Below are 19,477 nucleotides of genomic sequence, written 5' to 3'. Positions count from 1 at the left end.
AACCGCCGCAAAGGAATTAAAGTAATTAGTTTCAAGATGTTCTTGAAAATAAATTTTGCCCATGCAGAGAAAACGGGGCCTTTCTTCGAAGGTTTGCAGTCTTCCGGATGGGTCCACTCTCGCTCTTCGCATGCCTACAGCAAGCTTGGTTGTGGCAAACGGGCATGTGTATGTTTTTGTAAGAATACAGGACAAATTTATGTGGTTAAATTCATCAAAATTGTAAGCCCATCCTGATGGGCGTATGTGCGCAGAGAAGGATTGTACAGGACGGCTTGTATATGCCCCTTTTCGGATCGTGACTAATAGCTAATTGACCTGTCCCTATTGCCATTTGTGGGGCGATGCCGATGGAAAGCGAGGGAACCGGGTCAGGTATTAGGACATGGTTCAATTCCTTAGGAAAGCGTTCTGATGAATCATCGAGAAATTCGGCTGTGCCTCGATGTCTTGCAGCCGGAACTGGCAAAGTAAATCGGGATTTAAGTCAAATAGTTGCATGCATGTTGACTTTTTTAAATTAGAATAGACCATCGCTTGTTAGTTGAAAGACTAGTGCATCAAATTCCATTGATATCTAAATGAACTAATTTGGTGCGAATATAGTCTACATTTAGGCTGATTCAAACAGTAATTAATTTTAATGTTCGTAAAGAAGTTCAGTTTTTGAATGATTTAGAAATTAAAATTCAAGAATAAAATAAAGCGACACACAAATTTTCCCTTTTGCCTCCTAGCGCTAAGCATATCGACGGTCATAATTGTGTTTACTGCTAAATGGTTATACTACTGCTTTAATGATAAATGTTGATGTTTTTCATTTTTTCCAAATCATTTCCTGTTGCTTTCAAGGCAATTGCTTGCAGCTTAAGAATAAAAATTTTCACAAATTTTAAAAATTATGAGCACTCGTGTATGCTTATTACTTTTGACTCCTGTGAACAGTTCTTGAGCTATTTTAACAGAATAAATTGAAATAAATTTTCCCACAAAGAAATCATCATGAAGGAAGATACTTCTTTCATCTTTGCTGGGGTCTCCCAGCATTTCCTTCTCCGAGCCGTAAAATGGCACCATATCCCGGGTGTGCTCGGTTGTTCCGTTGGGTAATATTCCGTCATTCAGAGTCAAAATCGTCTTCAAGGAGATCACACTAATAATCCGCTAGCACGGCAAAAAACGAAGATAATTCTCAGGCAGACCTCGTCGCAGTCTCTCAGCATTTTCCTTATCGGAATGTTTGGCAATGGCTTTCTAATGCCCTGGACTGCGTCTAACAAGGCGGGTCGACCACAAGACCATAGAAGATGATCGATGTCGTGGTATCCGAGGCCGCAGCCACATACTGTGGAGTCGACCTGCCCTATACGCTAGAGATGCACGCCCAAATCGAAATGACTAGACCTAAGCCTAGACATCCAACGAATGAACGCACGATCACCTGAGATGCCGTGGAACAAAGGCTTCAAGGACACTTGAGGTGATATAGAAACCTCACAAACTCATTGGTTGCTCATAAGCCTGTCGAAAAAGGACCCTTCTGAAGCACCCTTTTTGGCCAATTGTTTTCCCTTTTATTGCCGGCAATACCGCAATGGACAGGTATGAGCTTAAGACTTTTCATATTTCTTTTGCGAAGCAGTCCAAGCTTTTAATACCCTTCACAGATTTTAACAGCACTCAAAACTGTTGGCAACAAGGCGTAAAAGATTGCAGCGAGCTCCGCTTAATATGTCGAACATGGCTGGCGGTTATGGTTGAATGGCCATAATAGTCCACAACAATGCCGGGTGTGCCGTTCAGCGAAGACTATCGGGGATAGACTTGGTTTGCTCTCTTAACGAGGTGTCAACTCTATACCGGGAACTGCTGGATCGTAGCAAGCTGGCACGAATTAAATTTGCTTGAGTGCTAGGCTGTACCTGTAAGGAGGCAAAATCGTGAAAGGTTTTCATGATTTTACATTACGAACCTATCTCATGCAGTGTTTAAAAGTCCTCGATTATCAATGGGTTTGGTACTGATTGACGAGAAGGCGGCATCACTCCACACGCCACTCCGAGCAACATCGTGTGGTTTGGATTAAATGCGACTTGGATGCCCAATGGAAGCATATGCATCCATATTCCAAGACGGACAGTATCGTTGTCTTATATAGCTTAAGGATATCTGGCACCCCACCAGAATCCTGTAATTATTCTGAGAAAGTCTATTGTTCTGGTGCACTTTGGACAAGATAGTCAATACGTTCCCTCCTCACATTCTTGTTATCGAACCAATGATAACCAATGATATGTTAAAACGTATAGAATATTAAAACAAAAGTTTAGAAGAAAATCAACGCCTAAATTTAGGCAATTCATAACTAAAAGCGGGACTATTTACAGTTTCCAACCGTAGATTCGGTTTTAACTGCCTATTATGCTGTTAAAAATCATTTAGTGAAAGATTGAGGCTCTATTGCAATTGAATGGAAAAAATTCCCCTGCAAAAACCACATACGAGAATAAAATGACGAAGTACACTAGCAAGCTAATGAATCGCGCGTGAATTAATTGCTCGCAATGTAGAACACCATTCGGTCAGAAAACTGATCTCAATTGATTGATGTACTTACCTCTCTGGACGCAAGAGTGAGTTTTAACCACTTCCTCACACAAGCAACTCTTCAACTCTCCACCGTATATCCTCCAACTCCCTTTCGGTTTGGAATGTGCAGCTCCCTAGATGCATGAAGGCGATATTTAACACCAAACCAATGGTACGGTTCTATTGATCACTGTTCCTACCTAGCAGCAGAATCGTTGCGAAGGGAAACAATTATTCACAGCATACGGCAAGTGGAAATTTCTCTGCATTTTGTTTTTTTCCCCCCACATTTCTCTCTTTGCTTTTTAAAACTCTACAAATCAAGGCAATGCTTGTGCCAGCCCGGGTTTTGTTTTCTTTTTCACTGACAGCCTTTTTTTTTTTCGTTTCGCAGAACAGTACAGCGGTGTCGTGAGTTGGCTAGAAATTGAAAGTAATAAATCATTTTCCCACCGATGATCCCGCCACTTCCTCACGGAGTAGAGGAATGTGGTTCTAAAGGTTTGCTCACTTTTTAGTTGCTTTTCTCGCTTTATTTTCACGATCATTTTACTCTATTTTTCAATGAATTTATTTTTTAATGTGCCTCAAATATATACAAAACCATTCGCAGTAGTTTTATAATATTATTTTTTATAATTTTCATAGATTTATTTTTAAAAAGGAAAAAACTTAACTCACTCACTCCTGATTTTTGCATAACTCTTTTCTCCAAGTCTATACCACTCTTAATTAAATATATTTCAGTGCTTGTTGTTCTACGTGAATTTTCGTTTTTTTTTCGAATAGTTAGTAAATACCGAATTCTCTACCAATTTTTCCAATTTCACACGTTGACTTGCAGTTTCTCGCAACACGCAACATCAATTCTAAAAGACTGTTGCCGATGGTTCCATCGTGCGAAACCAGGAACAAAAAAAGGTTGGCACTAGTTTTGCTAGACTAAGTTAATTACTCTTTATCATTCCGAAAACCTGTAAAATGAACACTCATTAGTGAGAAATGAAGCAAAATAATTAAATAAAGGCTGGTAAAAACAAAACAAAAAACGTTGAAACCGTGCTTCGTGTTTAAATCCTTTTCAGGAAAAAATCTGAAAAGATAAGTATTTAGGTGTAAAATGAAATTCCCAGATACTGTTTAAGAGCCAAATTAACAACGGAAACTAATTTTTCATTGAATTGCCTTATCATTATGTTTATGCAATTTAGTCAGCACAATCGCTGTTGTCAATAAGGCTTTGTACCTTCATAATTCATTACAAATAAAATAAATAAATAATTTGCGATTAAAATTTTATTGAGATTCAGGTTATAAAATGTCATTTTCAGCTCTTCATTTATTCGTTTTATTCGTAAATTTGCTCTGAAGTGAAAAAAAATGCAAACATGTTTATGAAGCTGCACTTTTGGATGTAATGCTCGACGGGGGTCGAAGGGGACGTGACCTCCATCGTAACGAGTTTTTACACAAGGGGGAGGTGGTTCACTTTGTGCTACGTATCAGAATGTTATATTTGTCATCCTGTTATTTTATTTTGTTGAATTTAACGAATTTTTTGACGTTTACAGATAAAATTTACATATTTACATTCAACAAGTAATGGGCCGCACTGTACGTAAACGATTATGGAACGTAGAACGCGATAGGTCCGGTTCAAAACGATCACACACGGCGTAGAATTCACGGCACATGAGGCACACGAGGAACGGATCAGAGGCTCCAAAACGAGTACGACGTTCCCCTACGTCAAGAGGTGATCTAGCACGGAGCGTCAAGTAGACCTGCGAAAAAAAGTCTTTGCATAACAAACGCTTCGGGACACGCTTGTTTTATTCAACCCATCGGCCAATGTCTCATCGTTTCTTGCATCATATCTCTAGGGATAAACGCTTTAGGATTTGGAGACTGTACGACGACAACTGCCAAGCTGGATTTGTTTGGATGCAAATCGAGCCACGACTAAATCCGCCAGCAATGCCGAGAGCATCAGATCCTCACGACCCACCCACCATAGATCGGATCGAACCATGGAACACCATGCAACAGTACGGAATCCTTGGGATGCTGTGAGAGTGTCGAACGTTTTGTTGAGATCGTTCGAACCTCACCAAGGATAACTGCTACCTCGTAACTACGATCGTAACTTCGGACAAACCACACTCCTGCGAACCAGAAGACTTCAACAACACACGAAATGCACAATATTTCGCGCACTGGCATGTCTTCGGGTTCGAATCCTGGACTATGCTAACGGAGGACGCCAATGCACTCGCCGCTATTGCACGGCGATGTATGCAAGCAGAATCAACCACGAGATAGCTGAGCTGTTTGAGCGGTAAGAATATCCAGACGTTAGTTATAACCGGAAGGATACGACGGCCTGATTCATGTCCCACCAAAAGAGTGATTGCCAGCGATCTGTTGCCAGGATGACATCAAACATATACTGTAGCGATACAGCTGTAGATGGGGGACGGCAGCCCTAGACTGAGAAATCGCTTGGGGACCTAGTCGTATCATCTAGACGTGCCCAACTCAGAGCAGGTCAATAAGAAGAAGAATTCTGAAATTTTCATAAAATTTTCATAAAAGCAGTTTTTATATTATTAATTTCCTAATTTTTCTCAATGAAGTGTAAAAATGATGTAGAAATACTTTACTTACCATTCTCTTCCGTACGGCAAGTAAGATATTCTGATTATTTTTAAATTGCATACTCTCAGGCGTAACTAATGTTTTAATTGTTTGTTTTTCTTAGTTTCCATGTAATCAATTTTTAAAATTTGAATTTGCCTTCAAAATGTCACAATCTGGCCCTGTCAGATGCATCCAAATCCTACAAAAAGTGAACAAATTAAACACATTAAACCAATAATTCCAAATGCGAAAGCATTTGTACCAATTTCGTTTTCATGAATTGATCGTCAATGATGTTGGTTTTTTAGTTTTCACCTTTCGCCTACCATCCTCCCGCGAATAATGAAACGAGCCAAATCCCAACAGATTGTTTTGTTGCCTTATAACATTTATTTCCTTCCACCGCACAGCATTTGGCTAATCGGACCAATCAAACCATTTCGCTCAACCCCATTGCGAGCGATCCAGCCGGAATAAAAAAAGACACTGAAATACGGAAGAAAAGTCGCTCAAAATATGCACCAAAACTCCATTGTAAATATTGCAACGCGGCTGACCCAATCGGAAGGCTGGGCAGTCACCGGCATCGTTGTAGGATCATAATTAGAATTCTTTATCGAGGTTGCCAGAGCAATCCGGCGCTAGCAACCTGCCGGAATGCAGGACGGTTTAAAGCAATGAACGTTTACGCGGAAGTTTTGCAAGACATTTAAAAGGCTCGGGAGCGAAAAAAAGAAAACAGCCATCCACCCCAGTGAAATAGTTAACGGCATGAAAAGGATCTGTTTATTTTTGTTTGTGAACCAGTTTGTTTTTCCTTTCCTTTTTGTTTTTTTGTTTCTTCCTCGAGTCTTTCAACTTCCATTTTTTTTTTGCAACGCGTATTTGAAACGGCCCACTGTCCATTTGGGAGTTGGGTGCTTTTGGGTGGGAAGGGAGTCTTTTTTTGCTTTTTCACACGTCTCGTCAAGACTGTTTTCCAGTCCGCAAGAAGCTATGGTAAGCCTTTCTTTACGCAGCGATGAAATTTGAAATTGAGCAACGTGAGCGCGCGTTGAAGGCTGACACGTGGAAACAAATGATTTTTTTTTCTTGGGCGTGTGTAGTGATGGGTTCTTTTGAACGCAATCTTGGCCCCGATCCGGTTCCGGGCAGATATGATTCCAGTTCTAGTTTCCTGGAATTGGAATCGTCGACTCCATCCCGAACAGTCTGGAACCGTTGGCCTCGCCGGCTCTAGCACTCTTTAAGTCTTAAAATGATTAATCCTACTCCCTCCCCACAAGAGCAGTTATGCAACGTTTATGAGCCTCGTCTATGATCCACCTAGCGCCTCGTTAATTTGTAATCTCTAGGTGAACAAGGCGAGGGTACCTCCCTTCAACGAGCACTAGGTTGCTCAATTGAAGATTGTCAAAATTATATCCAGAAGCACACACGGGATGCGTTACTCTATCGCTGCGTGTTTTATGATTTGTTTTACATTAATAATCAATTTTCAATGAAACAAATTTGACAAATTCTGGTATAAAGGACCTTACAGGACGAACAATCTAAGGGCTCCATACGCAGCAAGGAGACAGCGTACAGGATATGATGGCAACGCTGAGCCAGCAGTGCCAAATACATTGCGCATGACAAAGCGAGACTAAATCCTTGGAATCCGTTCCACCATTTCTAAATGATCGAGGCATATTCCTACGATGAGCAGACTAGGGAGACGAACAGACACTTCAAGCACCTGATATCCGCGGATCAATCCGCTTATAGAATTATCCGCCTCAGGGATAGATGAGGGAATACATGTAGGACCAAACGAAAAAGAGAACTAACGAGCAGAGCCGTGTAAACAATCGGTATACTCAGAGGGATGCAACAACAGCCAAAGAAGGAGAAGAACAAGTTGCTTGACACCCAGAATTAACTGCAGGAGCTGCAAAAAGGCTGGGAGAATTGCTGGTCAGCCAATCCATGTGCAATGGATCGAAACAGATGGAAATCCGATGGTGCCTGATCCGGTGGATACGGCGGGTGCGCTAAAACATCCCATTTGAGGGCATTAAGGTAGTTTTTCACAGGTTGCACAACATGTGGCCGAGCATTGTCATACAGCAGAACAACTTTGTCGTGGCGTGATAAGTAATCGTTTTTCACGCAGTGCTCGGCTTACACTCATCAATTGTTTCCGATAGCGTTCACCAGTGATGGTTTCTTCCGGATTCAGATGTTCATAGTAGATGACGCCGAGCTGGTCCCACCAAATACTCAGCCTTACTTTCGAGCTATGGATGTTTGGCCGAGCTGATGATTTTGGGGTAAGACCGGGGGATCCGAGATGGTTTTTTGCGCTTAGGATTGCTGAACAAAATCCACTTCTCGTCTCCCGTCACGATTCTGTGCAGGAACCCCTTTCTGTTGTGCCGCTGGATCAGCAATTCACACATGAAGAGTCTGCGTTCAATGTCCCGTGGCTTCAACTCTTGTGGTATCCATTTGCCCTCCTTCTGTATCATGCCTAACGCGTTCAGCCGTGATGAAATGGCCTGTAAAGTTACACCAAGCACGGCTGCAAGCTCTTCTTGCGTTTGGCAGTGATTTTTCTCCAGTAAAACCGTCAATTCTTCGAAACAAAAACAGCAACACCTCCCGCATATTGCGCTTATCTGGCTCAAAATCAGACATTTTTACGGACAAGGAACTTTTACTCGCACGAAGTAATCATTAATCTGTTTAGACAGTTTGATTATGTCATTCCCGAACTAGTCATTGTTTCACAGTGGCCCTATCGAATTCAAAACGGCCGTTATTTATTTTTCGTTTTCGAACAGGCAGCCAATGAAATATAAACGTCTAAGGTTGAAATGCATCTCAGAGTTTCCACGCATTTTGGAGTTTGCATGCATCCCAGATTGTGCATGCAAACCGGAGTTTGCGGCTCAAAGGTTCTACCGGGCCTTGACTAGTGATGAGTGAATCTTTGAAACATATTTTTGAAACGTTGTGTTCTAAAGTATAGGACGATTTTTGTCTTTTTTAAAGCAATGATCATCGATCAGTAAACTAAAAAATGTAGAGTAAATTAGCTAAAAATCCGATTTCATGACTTCACATGGGTAGCATAATCTCGGCGACTTACCGAACTTAGATCCAATGTGATAGAGGGCGTCTCCAATTTCCACTCCGCTTAGGGTCGTCAAAAAGCAACGTCCGCTACTGGCTTGTTAGTGTGCCGTATGTGTGTCAACAACAAAAAAAAAAAAACAAAATTGTGTGTGAGTAATGGACCCCAAAGACACATTTCCTACAACTTCCTTGTTCCGGCCCAGTGAATTGGCTTTGATTTTTATTACCTCATCATTTAGTCGATGTTTTATCATTCGTGTTTCTTCTTTTTCCGCACATTGTGTTTCCGTGTTAGCATTGTTTTTTTCTTCTTCAGTTTCTTCATTTTTGCTACAAAAAAAAAACCCCTGGCAAAGCACCGAAATTCATTGCTTTGTTTATGGTTGTTAAACCTTTAATTTGACTAATTAAAACGAAGAAACTGACGACCGATGCGAAAGCATGCTCCTTTTTGTTCCTCTCCACTCCACTTTTGCCTTGTTGTGTTCGATACTTTGGAGTGCCAGTTCGGCTACAACACTATCCTTAAAGGTTACGGTTTTCGTATTTTTATAGTACTGTTTATTTAACTTCAACTTTTGTTTTTTTTTCCGTTTTGGTTCTTCTTTCTTTCGTTGGGGAGGTTCTTCCTCCTCAAACCACTCACGTATTCCCGCAAAGATATTTGATTTGCATACTAATCAGCTAGCTTTTTTTGTGTTTTATTTTGTGTTTGGTTTTTTTTCCTTCCACCATAGCCGGGAAATGTTTACTTTGCGTTGATTTTTTTTGCTGTTGTTCGTTTCCCATTTACTAAACTCCTCCTAAATAGCTCAAGATTCCGAAAACAGGCTAAGGGAGGTATTTTAGGATTGTAAGCTATCAACCAATGTTGTTGTTTTTTTTTCATCCGTCTTTGCTCTGATTAAATACCAAAGAAAGAGAGAGAGAGAGAGAGAAAAAGGAGAGAAAAAACTTTAGAAGATTTCTGTTTTTATTTTTACAGTTTGGCTTGGCTTCTTCCGCTTGTTTCCACTTTACCTCGGCTGTCCTTTAATAATGAAAACGCTATCTGTGTCAGGATTAATTTAATGGTTTGTCTTTCTGATCGTTCTCGGTCCGCCGGTACCCCTTTTGCTAAACGAGCTTAAAGAATTTTTGCTTCGCTTCACATGCTGGCCGGAATCGTAAGACATTTGTTTCGGGGTATTTCTTTTTTTTCTTGGTTTGGCTTGTGTTTACCACCTTTTCACAGCAATAAAGCTTTCTGGAAGAGTTTTACTAGAATGGGTAAATAAATATCAATCGCCGGAATGAAATATGTTTGTTGCATGGGGGTTAAGCTGCGTTTTAATTGCTCGTTAAGAGGGTGTATTGTTGTTTTGAGGAGTGGAATTTTTTGCATGTCGAAAAACCTTGATTCAAATGGACAGAAACGGTGAGTTGAATTTATTTTTGTATGTGCTTTGTTGACAGAATCGAGAAGAAATCGAAAAAGATCAATAAAATTGGGTGATACATGTTACAAAGAAATTCTAGACTTTCCAAATGGAAAATCTCTTATCGAATAGCGTTCATACTCTCCATTACCTTTCTATGGAATCTCCTGCAAGGCTCCATTTTCTAGAGATCTTTAAAGAGATTTCTAAAGATCTCCTTTATTTCGTCTACGGACACGTATGCTCAGTAGTTTACCCTCATCTTAGAGATTCAACAACTGCTGCAGGCTCAGGAATGCCTCATGGATGAAGCTAAGCACAGTAGCTTCAGTAACCTGCATTGGTATACAAAAAGCAAACCTGTCTCAAATAGAGTCCCTATCTGGCAGCAGATTGATCAAACTGATGAAACTCAATTCAACCTGTCGAGGAGCATTGATCGTTGGTATAATGATATTCTGTGGCTGGTGACGCTTATCCAGATATATCTCCAATCAGTAGAAGGTGACTCCATTGCCTCTTTTTTTGTCCGGAACTCTGGCGATCATCATTTACCGCTAGCTTTAGGTCCGGATGGTAGGTACCGGAAGGTATGCGACTTGCTAGATCACTGTCCCAAGGCACGGATACGATGTAAATAAGAAGCCTACATTCGGATGATTCCCAGCACAAGCTTTGTGCTGAGCTCCGGCTTTCAGACATCCTTATTTAGTTATCCTTATTTAAGAAATATGGGGATTGAGTTCACCTCGAAGGGGATTCGAATTCCTCCAGATCCTTGCCATAGGAAAGTCCGTTGTTTGCATGGTTTTTAAAAAGCATTTTAAGGATCTCTTCAGAATTTTTGACTTGTGATGACTCAAAGATCGGGTAGAAGCAAAGCCATAATCCTCCCTTATTGTAGACCAATCAAGATGTTATCACTGAATTCTTCTTCTTATTCATTTGAATGAATCGCTCACTACCAATATTGACATAATTTGACATGCATGAAGATCAATAAAATCTGCCACTATGGTTGAGAATTAGACCTTCCTAAAAATCTGCGAAATGTCTCATGCGGTAGGCGCTAGTGGCGCTACTCTTCAGATGTTAAACCTAGGAATCGCAATCGCTCCGGGTTGTTAGTCCGAGTAGATGGCTGACTATCCAGAGGCTGAAATGGTCGGTAAAACCTCCGAGGTTCTTAACAATTTCACCGTGTTTATTTCACGGTTTCATTCCTTTTTCCTAGTCTTCAGCGCGGCAAGAGTAAACAGAATGTTGCCTCTCTCACCATGTTCATCATGCTATATATTTCCTTTGCTAAATCTAACATTTTAGAGGGCGCACAAAGTGTCTAATCAATAAGAAAAATAAGAAGTAAACAATCTGAGGTAATGCATCTCATCTTGACCCTGAGATACTGAGGATCTCATAAACTAACTATCAATCTAACATCTTCCAATTATCATACAAGATCCTTCGAACTTCCCATGAATATTCATCCTTACTGATCTCTTCAGTTACAGATCTCTAGTTGTGGATAGCTGTAGTTGATTCTGGAATATCAAAAGCTTTCATATAACTTCAAACTATGTCCAACATCTCAATCAATCTCTTAGTTGGATCTATAGCAATGCCAGATATCCTATTTTTTGACAGCTGTGTAAGACTTAACAATAATCCTAGGATCGCGTGTGGTGTCTCGTACTCTAAGGAATAATCTGATGCTCACTCGACGCAAGATATTTTCTTTGTTAACTGATGATCATACCTTGGCAAGGGCTCCCAAGCAATGTTTGACAAATACTTTAAACGGCCGGGACCGCGGTTCAAATCTCATGCGAACCGTTCCCTCACAGTGAGGATTGACTATCCAATTAAGTGGTATCTAGAAAGACATTCAATGACCAGCAAGACTTAGTAGGTCGGTAATCCAAGAAGAAGAATATATGCAAGACTTGAAGCGAAAATTCTTAATTCTCTCAAAATATAACAAAAACCAAGGTGGCTTACGATATAATACACCCAAAAAAGAAGAATTGTTCAATTCACAAACACATGCATTAACTGTAACAATACACATACTTAACAAAACCACATACATATTGTTACCCAAATTGCCAACAAAAGCGACACCCCACCACTAATAAAGCTGACAAGAAGCAGCACGTTACATCCTTTCTTTAGCTGAAAACCTATCGTTGGAAAATGCAAGAAAATCAATTTCACCTCTGTCTCTCTCTCTCTTTCTCCTTCTGTTTTCTCTTCATTCATCACCCCTTTACCATCGTGTCGGTTGGTGACTTATCCGCTGTTGCTGTTTGAGACAATGTGCGCCGCTTCTCAACCTCCTTCAATCGTTCCCCCGCTGTTCCCCTCGTCGTCCCACAGGGCCGAAGGAAAGAGGGAAGAAATTTTGGGATTTTAATTTTATATCCATTAATTTCGGTTTCGCCACCACCGCCTACCTCATATCACTGCCACTGCACACCCACCCCATTTCGCTACTCAAGACAATTTCCGCAAATATGTATATGTATGAAGAAACTAGGAATGGTACGGCAACAGCATCCACTACCAACCCGGCTCCATCTCCAGCCGCGGCGAGGATGATTCCTGTGTGCTGGTCTGCGCCGTTGTGCGCTCTCTAATGAAAAATCGATAATTAAAGGCGTATTGAGTCATTTCGGTGTACGCTGCGTAAGTCTTCAAGAGGCAGTTTTCAAGGTTTTTCCAAACGTTCCGGGCCTTCCGGATTTTCTAGCTCGCCTCGGCAGAAAGGTGGAAGAGGAAGAAAATTCGGTAGACTTTGGTGCAACTGGCGTTTGCTTTTAACTTTTAGCAGCCACCGGTCCTCACACCACGGACACGGCTTTAGTGTCACTTGCTGCTTTTTCGCTTTGATCGGTGCGTTTGAATTAGAGGTCCAGTTCGGTGGCGGTGGTGGTAGGCAACGGCGAATCTTCTGCCCGTTGGATAATGGTCTTAATTATGCTTAACGAGGTAAACGGCACGACTACTCTGGACCGGGAGTGGTCGAGGCGTTCGTGGGGGTTAGCGGATGTGCTACGATTGAAATAGATTTTGAAAAACTTGCTTTCGAGTTTGCGGAAAGCTGAGAAGGTTGAAGGACAGATGTTGCATTGAAGCGAAACGCATCGTTATTGAACTGGGTTAAGGAATAATGATAAAATTGGAAAGAGCTCATTTAAAAAAACACAACGACACCATTAAGAATATGAATTATGAAATAAAATTTTATTTTAAGCACGGCGAAGGTAACGGAAAAGCAATAAAATATGTAAAATGACCTACTTGAACAAAAAATAATACAATTTTTTTCATACATATTTTGTCTCATGAACCGAGTAAGACCGTTATCAAGCAAAGAATAAGCAGGAAATTTCTTATTTATAGTATAAATAAATAAATAAATAAACAAAGGAGTAAATAAATAAATAAATAAATAAATAAATAAATAAATAAATAAATAAATAAGCATATGAATAAGAAAATGAATACAAAAACAAATAAAGCAATTAATTAAATAAATAAGTGAAGAAATAACTAAATACACATATGAATAAATAAATAAATAAATTCATAAAATAATGGACATAAATGAATAAATAAAAAATAAATAATAAATAAAAAATAATAACGAAAATATTATTCATAACAGTAACAGGTTGGCTGATAAGTCCCCGGTATAACAAAGAAAAACACATTTTTTTGTCAAAATTCGTTTTTATTATTCAACAGTTCCCTTCAAGAGCGATACAACGATTATAACGACCTTCCAATTTTTTGATACCATTTTGGTAGTACTCCTTCGGTTTTGCCTCAAAATAGGCCTCAGTTTCGGCGACCACCTCTTCATTGCAGCCAATTTTTTTTCCCTGCGAGCATCCTTTTGAGGTCTGAGAACAAGAAAAAGTCGCTGGGGGCCAGATCTGGAGAATACGGTGGGTGGGGAATCAATTCGAAGCCCAATTCATGAATTTTTGCCATCGTTCTCAATGACTTGTGGCACGGTGCGTTGTCTTGGTGGAACAACACTTTTTTCTTCTTCGTTCTTTTTTCGTTCGTCAAGCAACCAAAAGTTGCTTGACAAAAGACGCTCTGTCTCACAAACTAATTGACATACAGACGTCAAATTTTGACACGAATCATTGGAAGGTTGGTGCTATATAAAAATAATATGCATTTAATACTAGCGGCGCATTCTATGTGTCAGACCGGGAACTTATCAGCCAACCTGTTATGTCATAACGCTGTTGGCATTTTTCATCAGCTTTAAGGCAGCATATGCGGTGCAGAAAATGAATTTATAGATCAAAATCAAATCTAACTTCACTTTAAATCCTACACTTTGAATAAGAAAACACACCAAATCTTCACATCAAAAACAACGCTGATAATCCTCTTCAAGCAACAGATTGAATCACTCCTGATGACGGTATGTAAATCTAGCTAAAATACTGGCAAAAGCAATAGCAAGCGAGCAAGAAAAACACCACAACCGAGTAATATTTTGTTAGCACAAAACGTATTCACCAAAGCCATCCCCAACCGGTTGCAGAACTCGTTAATGTTGAACTAATTCCTACAGATGAAAATAAAAAAAAATCTCACACAACCAAACCCCCCCCCCCCCCCCCTTCATGCGTACGCAGCTGTGCAGTGGTGAAGTGAATGTGGAAAACCATGTACTTAAGAAGCATCACTGTTTTGGATCGGGTGAAAGTATTAGCATATCATTATGCGATTGCTTAATTTTTGAAGGATTTATAGACTGCACCGCGTGTTGGTTGACTTTTCCTAGCTACTCTTTCCGCCCACCGGCACACGCATTGGTACAGGTGAAAGGCCCGAGACATTTCAGCGTCATAAGGAAGCGCGTACACGGGTGGGTGTGTGTAATGTGTAATGGAAGAGCGAAAGCATACTAAAACCATACTAGAAAACGTACGTGAGTTTTGAAACATTCGAAGAAGCGCACACAGGCGACAGGAAGCGAAAAGTAAGCAAAGCGTGGAGTAGTTAGCGAAGTAGGTAAGCGAGAGTTAATGCGTTTTTTTCTTCCAGCGACACGTTTGTTGATTTGTTGCTTTTTGAACTTTTCGATTGATGGTGTAGTGTTTGACATGAGTTCGAAAGAGAGGCTACCGTTTCGCAGGAATGGTTTTTTTTGTGGACAGATGATTTTTATGCAATCAATAATCATACTTTGTCTTTTACTTTGACATGTATTAAGCATGTTTTAAGGGTTTGTGCACTGAGGAATGATTTCCTCAATAACCAATGAAAAATTGAAATAAAAATTAATTTATTAATAAGATGTTTTCAGACAGATGCGGTTCAAGTAATGGGGTAAAGGGATGGTGTGGTTTATTCATATGCTGTATAATTTTTTATGAATACTTCACATAGCAGCAAAACCGCAGGTTAGACGCTGCAATGAAGCTTTCGTAACATTCACTGGTATGTATGAAGCGCCTAAATGTAGATAATTTTCAAAGCAAAATTTATCTTTTTAAATAAAATTTTGAAATTAGAGCTTATAAATGCATGAAAAGCAAACTATATTTTTCGATCATTCATGCCCTCCATGCCCAGTGATCTAAATATATGCAATTGTTACAACTTATTTATTTATTTTAACGAGCAACGAACAAAAATGAAACATTTTTGATTTCATACATTTCATACATTCAACAAGAGAGTTCGATCTCTTAAGCCATGCTCAAAAACGTATCCTTCATCTTGTATACCTTCTCGAAACCCTTATAAATCGAAAACGAATCGTTAACCCGTATAGGATTCCACTGCCGACACCAGGAACCGCATACGTTTGATGTTTTGATCCGCAAAATTCGCCCCGCTCCGATTACGACCGATTAAGTCCTGTTTCCTGCAACCCGTCAGCACTATATCAACGGGCACTGCGTGCAGGAGAGCAGTGGAATTGGATCAACCACAGGCCGCCCACACCCCTCTCCCAAAAAAAAAAAAAACAACCAAGATGGTCCGATACTAAACCGGATGTTCAAGACATCCTTCTTCCAATGAAGAAAGGGAACCGGGCAAAAGGGTACGCCAAAATTAGGTCCGATTACGTTGCCTTTGGAGAAAATCTATCGTTTGCACCAGCAGCTTCTTGTGGCTCACAAAAAACAAAGACAAGCACCGTTCTTCGTTGTCCGTCTTTCAACCGAAGGGCAAAGCACGGTGTACGTGTAAGATTTACGTACAATGGTGACATCAACGGACGCGCTGTAGTGTTGTTAGTTTCTGTGTACAGGCGTTGTCTCAACGATGGTGTTTTAATTACTCTAATAGGATAGTCATTAATGGATGACGCGAAAGCCCGTAAGTTAGCGCAAGAAAATTGGAGATTCTGGTCGAAAAGAAGTATGCCTTTACCTTCGCAAGCTCCTCCCCCCGGTAAGGAGCTATGATGCGTTTTGCGTAACCACACACACACTCCCCCGTAGCGCACCTCTAACTGGTAATTTATCTAATGACTTTGTCATTTATCAAAAATATTGCCTCTCGAGTGCTCGGTCGATTTTGTTCACTTGCCTGCCTGCCTGGGTTTCTTCGTAAAACAAAATCAAAATCCTCTGTCAGGGAAAAAAAAGGGGTTCCGTTTAGACGTACACGATTTCTCTTCCAGAAGGATGTCGAACGGGGGTTCGTTCTTCGTGGCTTAGCTCTCTTTGATGTAAGCGGCAGTTTCAATTCCTATATTGATTCACGTCCTTTCCAGCGGGCAGGTTGGTGCATTATTATGATTGTCCCTTAATCGTTCCCGCTCACGATGGGATGATTGAAAGCATCAGCAACACGGCGAACGGAGTGGAAGTCGGAAAAAAAACCGTCTGCTCTAAATGATGCATCGCAACAAATACACCGGCCTGGCTGGTGTAAACAATACAACCATTTTAATGCGTGATTACTGTTGTCTTTTGCTTCTTTAGGGAATGAGTGCTCGACGTTCAAATGGATCTGTGTTGAGGTGAGTTGACTGCATTTTTTGTTGTAAATATATTTAAAGACAAATGCTTGCATGTTTAACTTATTTTACATTTGTTATTCTAGCCGCAGAAAACCATACAAAAAATAAATTTTTACTAATCGAGTATGAATATTTGTGCTACGTAATACGTTTTCATCGCATTCGTAGTGCATTAATTCTTTTAGGTGCCCTTTTTACAGCGTTTATTGCTTTAGTTTGGACTTCCTGTACACGGTTTTTGACTTGCCGCTATGGGGTTTTCCACTTACTACGTGCATTGTTGAATGCAATCATTGGATTTTTTATTAAAAAAGATTCGGAGTCAAATAAGTCAAAGGATAAACATACGCCCTTACAAGCTGTCATAAGCCGAGCGGATGAAAATCATTGCTCAGAATAAAAAAATCTCGCTCAACAGCTTATTTTCGTTTAAACTTGTGCCAACTACGATACCTCTAAGCATGTAGATGGCTCGGAAAAGATGTTGTGCCGGATCGGATCGAATACTTTCTACGTAATTCAATAGTAACGCGTTTAGTGTGTACTTTACATGCGTTACTAATACCATTTGTAGCTCAAGTAAGCTGAGGTATACATTTAGGCGCTATTAATGCGAGTTTAAGTTCGCATTCACGTGATAGGAAGCCAGTATCCTCGAAGTCAGAGAAGAAGAAGAAGAAGAAGAAGAAGAAGAAGAACAACAAGAAGAAGAAGAAGAAGAAGAAGAAGAAGAAGAAGAAGAAGAAGAAGAGGAGAAAAAAACACGGTTTGTCTAATACTACAAATTATGTTTTTAGGCTTTATTTCTCCAAGCAACGTTTGCTGCGTTAGCACTTTCTTCCATCAACTTTCCCTTGAATATGAAACATTTCGGCACTATAATGAAACGCCTTTTGCAATCGCTGCTGATCTGATTGCTTAATCGATCATTTATGATTGTAACACTTTGGTTCCGTTCCCACCCAACTCGCAAGACGGTGCCCTAGCTCCTCATTTGACTAGAGAACAATCGGACCAACACAACGCGAAAAATAAAAGAAAACAAAAGCAAAATAAACGTAATCAACAATGAGATAAAATAATACATTAGCCCGAACACCAGTCCCCACGCGTTCCTGCAGGAAAGACAGCGAAATGAACCCGTTGAAGGCTATGAAAATCATAATTCAAGACACGCAATTTCCTTCTCGCAAGGATACCAAACTATAAAAGCGCGCCTGCCAAGATGCAAAACCACATGGTACAGTACAACGAGTCCCAGACGGCACGATGGCACGGTGTCGTTCAGCAGAGCAGCGCTGCAGGAAAAGTTTCGCATGTTTCGCCCACCAAACTGCCATCCCAAAAATGGCTTTTTTCGTTTTCGCCTGCTCCCAGAACGCTTTCGTGCATGCGAACCGTTCGGGTTCGGGACGGGGACGTTTCGTGATTTGGACCCATCGCGGGCTAGTGGCGTTTATTGGAAAAGGCTTTACCTGTAACCGAACACACACACACAAAAAACTAAATGATCACAAATGGTTAAACCACGAAGCCGCTAACGGTGCGCCATTAAATCGGAAATTATATCTATTATTAAAATAATGATCGTAATTATAGAGGTCATAAATAAATCATCAATAAATCGTGCGTTGCCTTTCGCCGCCTGCGTACCAATAACACGGCTACTAATCACCACCGGGACCACCGTGCGCGTTCCCCTTTTGAGGGAGGGGGCCACTGTACACTGATCTGGTCCGGTGTAAAAATGGGAATCACCTTCCTTCCGAAGTTTCATCGATATCTCTTGGTTTTGTTGATTTTTTTTTGCTCACTTCTGCATTCGCTCTCACCACTTCTTTTATGCTAGAAATCATTGTTCAGCTCAGCGACTGGGGGGCAGCAAAGGATTTTTGTCAGCCCGCACCTTCTCCCACTTCGCTTACCTTCTATAAACACGCTTTGCTGTGCGGTTTCACCGATGCTCAGAAATTTCACATAAAAATATGTAATTTATACCGACAATAAAAATAATTGCTACCGGGAAAGGGTTCCCATCTATCTTTTCGTGAGGTGTTTTGGAAAGGTTTTTTTTTTGTAGGTTGGTATGTTTTCTTTTTTCAATAATTTGCTGGCATTGCTTCTGTCACCTGATTTTAGCGAAATGAGCTAGAGGGTTCGTTATGTGTTTCGGGTTTTTGTGGTGCTGGTGGTGCGTTGAGTTGTGCTTTTTTTGTTCCTTTTCATTCTGTACTACGATAGCCTTTAAATGCTTATGGAAACATGAAAAGATGAAAGAAAAATCGAAAAAACATGGTTTGATTTATTTCCAACTGGCAAAGTAATCGAAACCAAGGTAAAAATATTAAAGTAAATGTTAGAGCAGAGAAACAGCTGCGATTTTATTCTTTGAATAATGAAAAGGGAAAAAATACGGAAAAAGCTACTTAATTAAACTTAGTAATTACATACATATAATTACTAATAAATCATACAATCAAAAACAGTTTACATACAACAACAAGCCAAAATGCTGACCAGAAAATATGCTTTCAGTTTCATTTATTTATTTATATTCTAGTATAACGCCGTATTGATAGATTCCAACTATCTGTCCCATTCGTTGAACAGATAGTTGGAAACTATCAAAGAGGATTCCGAAACGGAAAATCTATCACTGACCACTTGATGACTGAACACCAGTTGAACATGTACCATCTCT

At 40.2% G+C, this 19,477-nt stretch overlaps 1 protein-coding gene across 1 annotated transcript in view; it reads left to right on the top strand.

Annotated features, from left to right (window-relative positions):
- LOC126562225 (serine-rich adhesin for platelets) overlaps nucleotides 1–17,888 on the top strand; it is a 233,243-nt gene extending 215,355 nt beyond the window's left edge. The window contains exon 9 of the mRNA XM_050218785.1: nucleotides 17,879–17,888. The gene's annotated coding sequence lies outside the window, so the exon portion shown is untranslated. The remainder of the gene's footprint in view (nucleotides 1–17,878) is intronic.
- The last annotated feature ends 1,589 nt before the right edge of the window (nucleotides 17,889–19,477 follow it).

This window comes from Anopheles maculipalpis, chromosome X, assembly GCF_943734695.1.
Source record: "Anopheles maculipalpis chromosome X, idAnoMacuDA_375_x, whole genome shotgun sequence".
NCBI lineage: Eukaryota > Metazoa > Arthropoda > Insecta > Diptera > Culicidae > Anopheles > Anopheles maculipalpis.
Note: the sequence above shows the minus strand (reverse complement) of the source record. Positions and strands in the feature narration are given on the sequence as shown.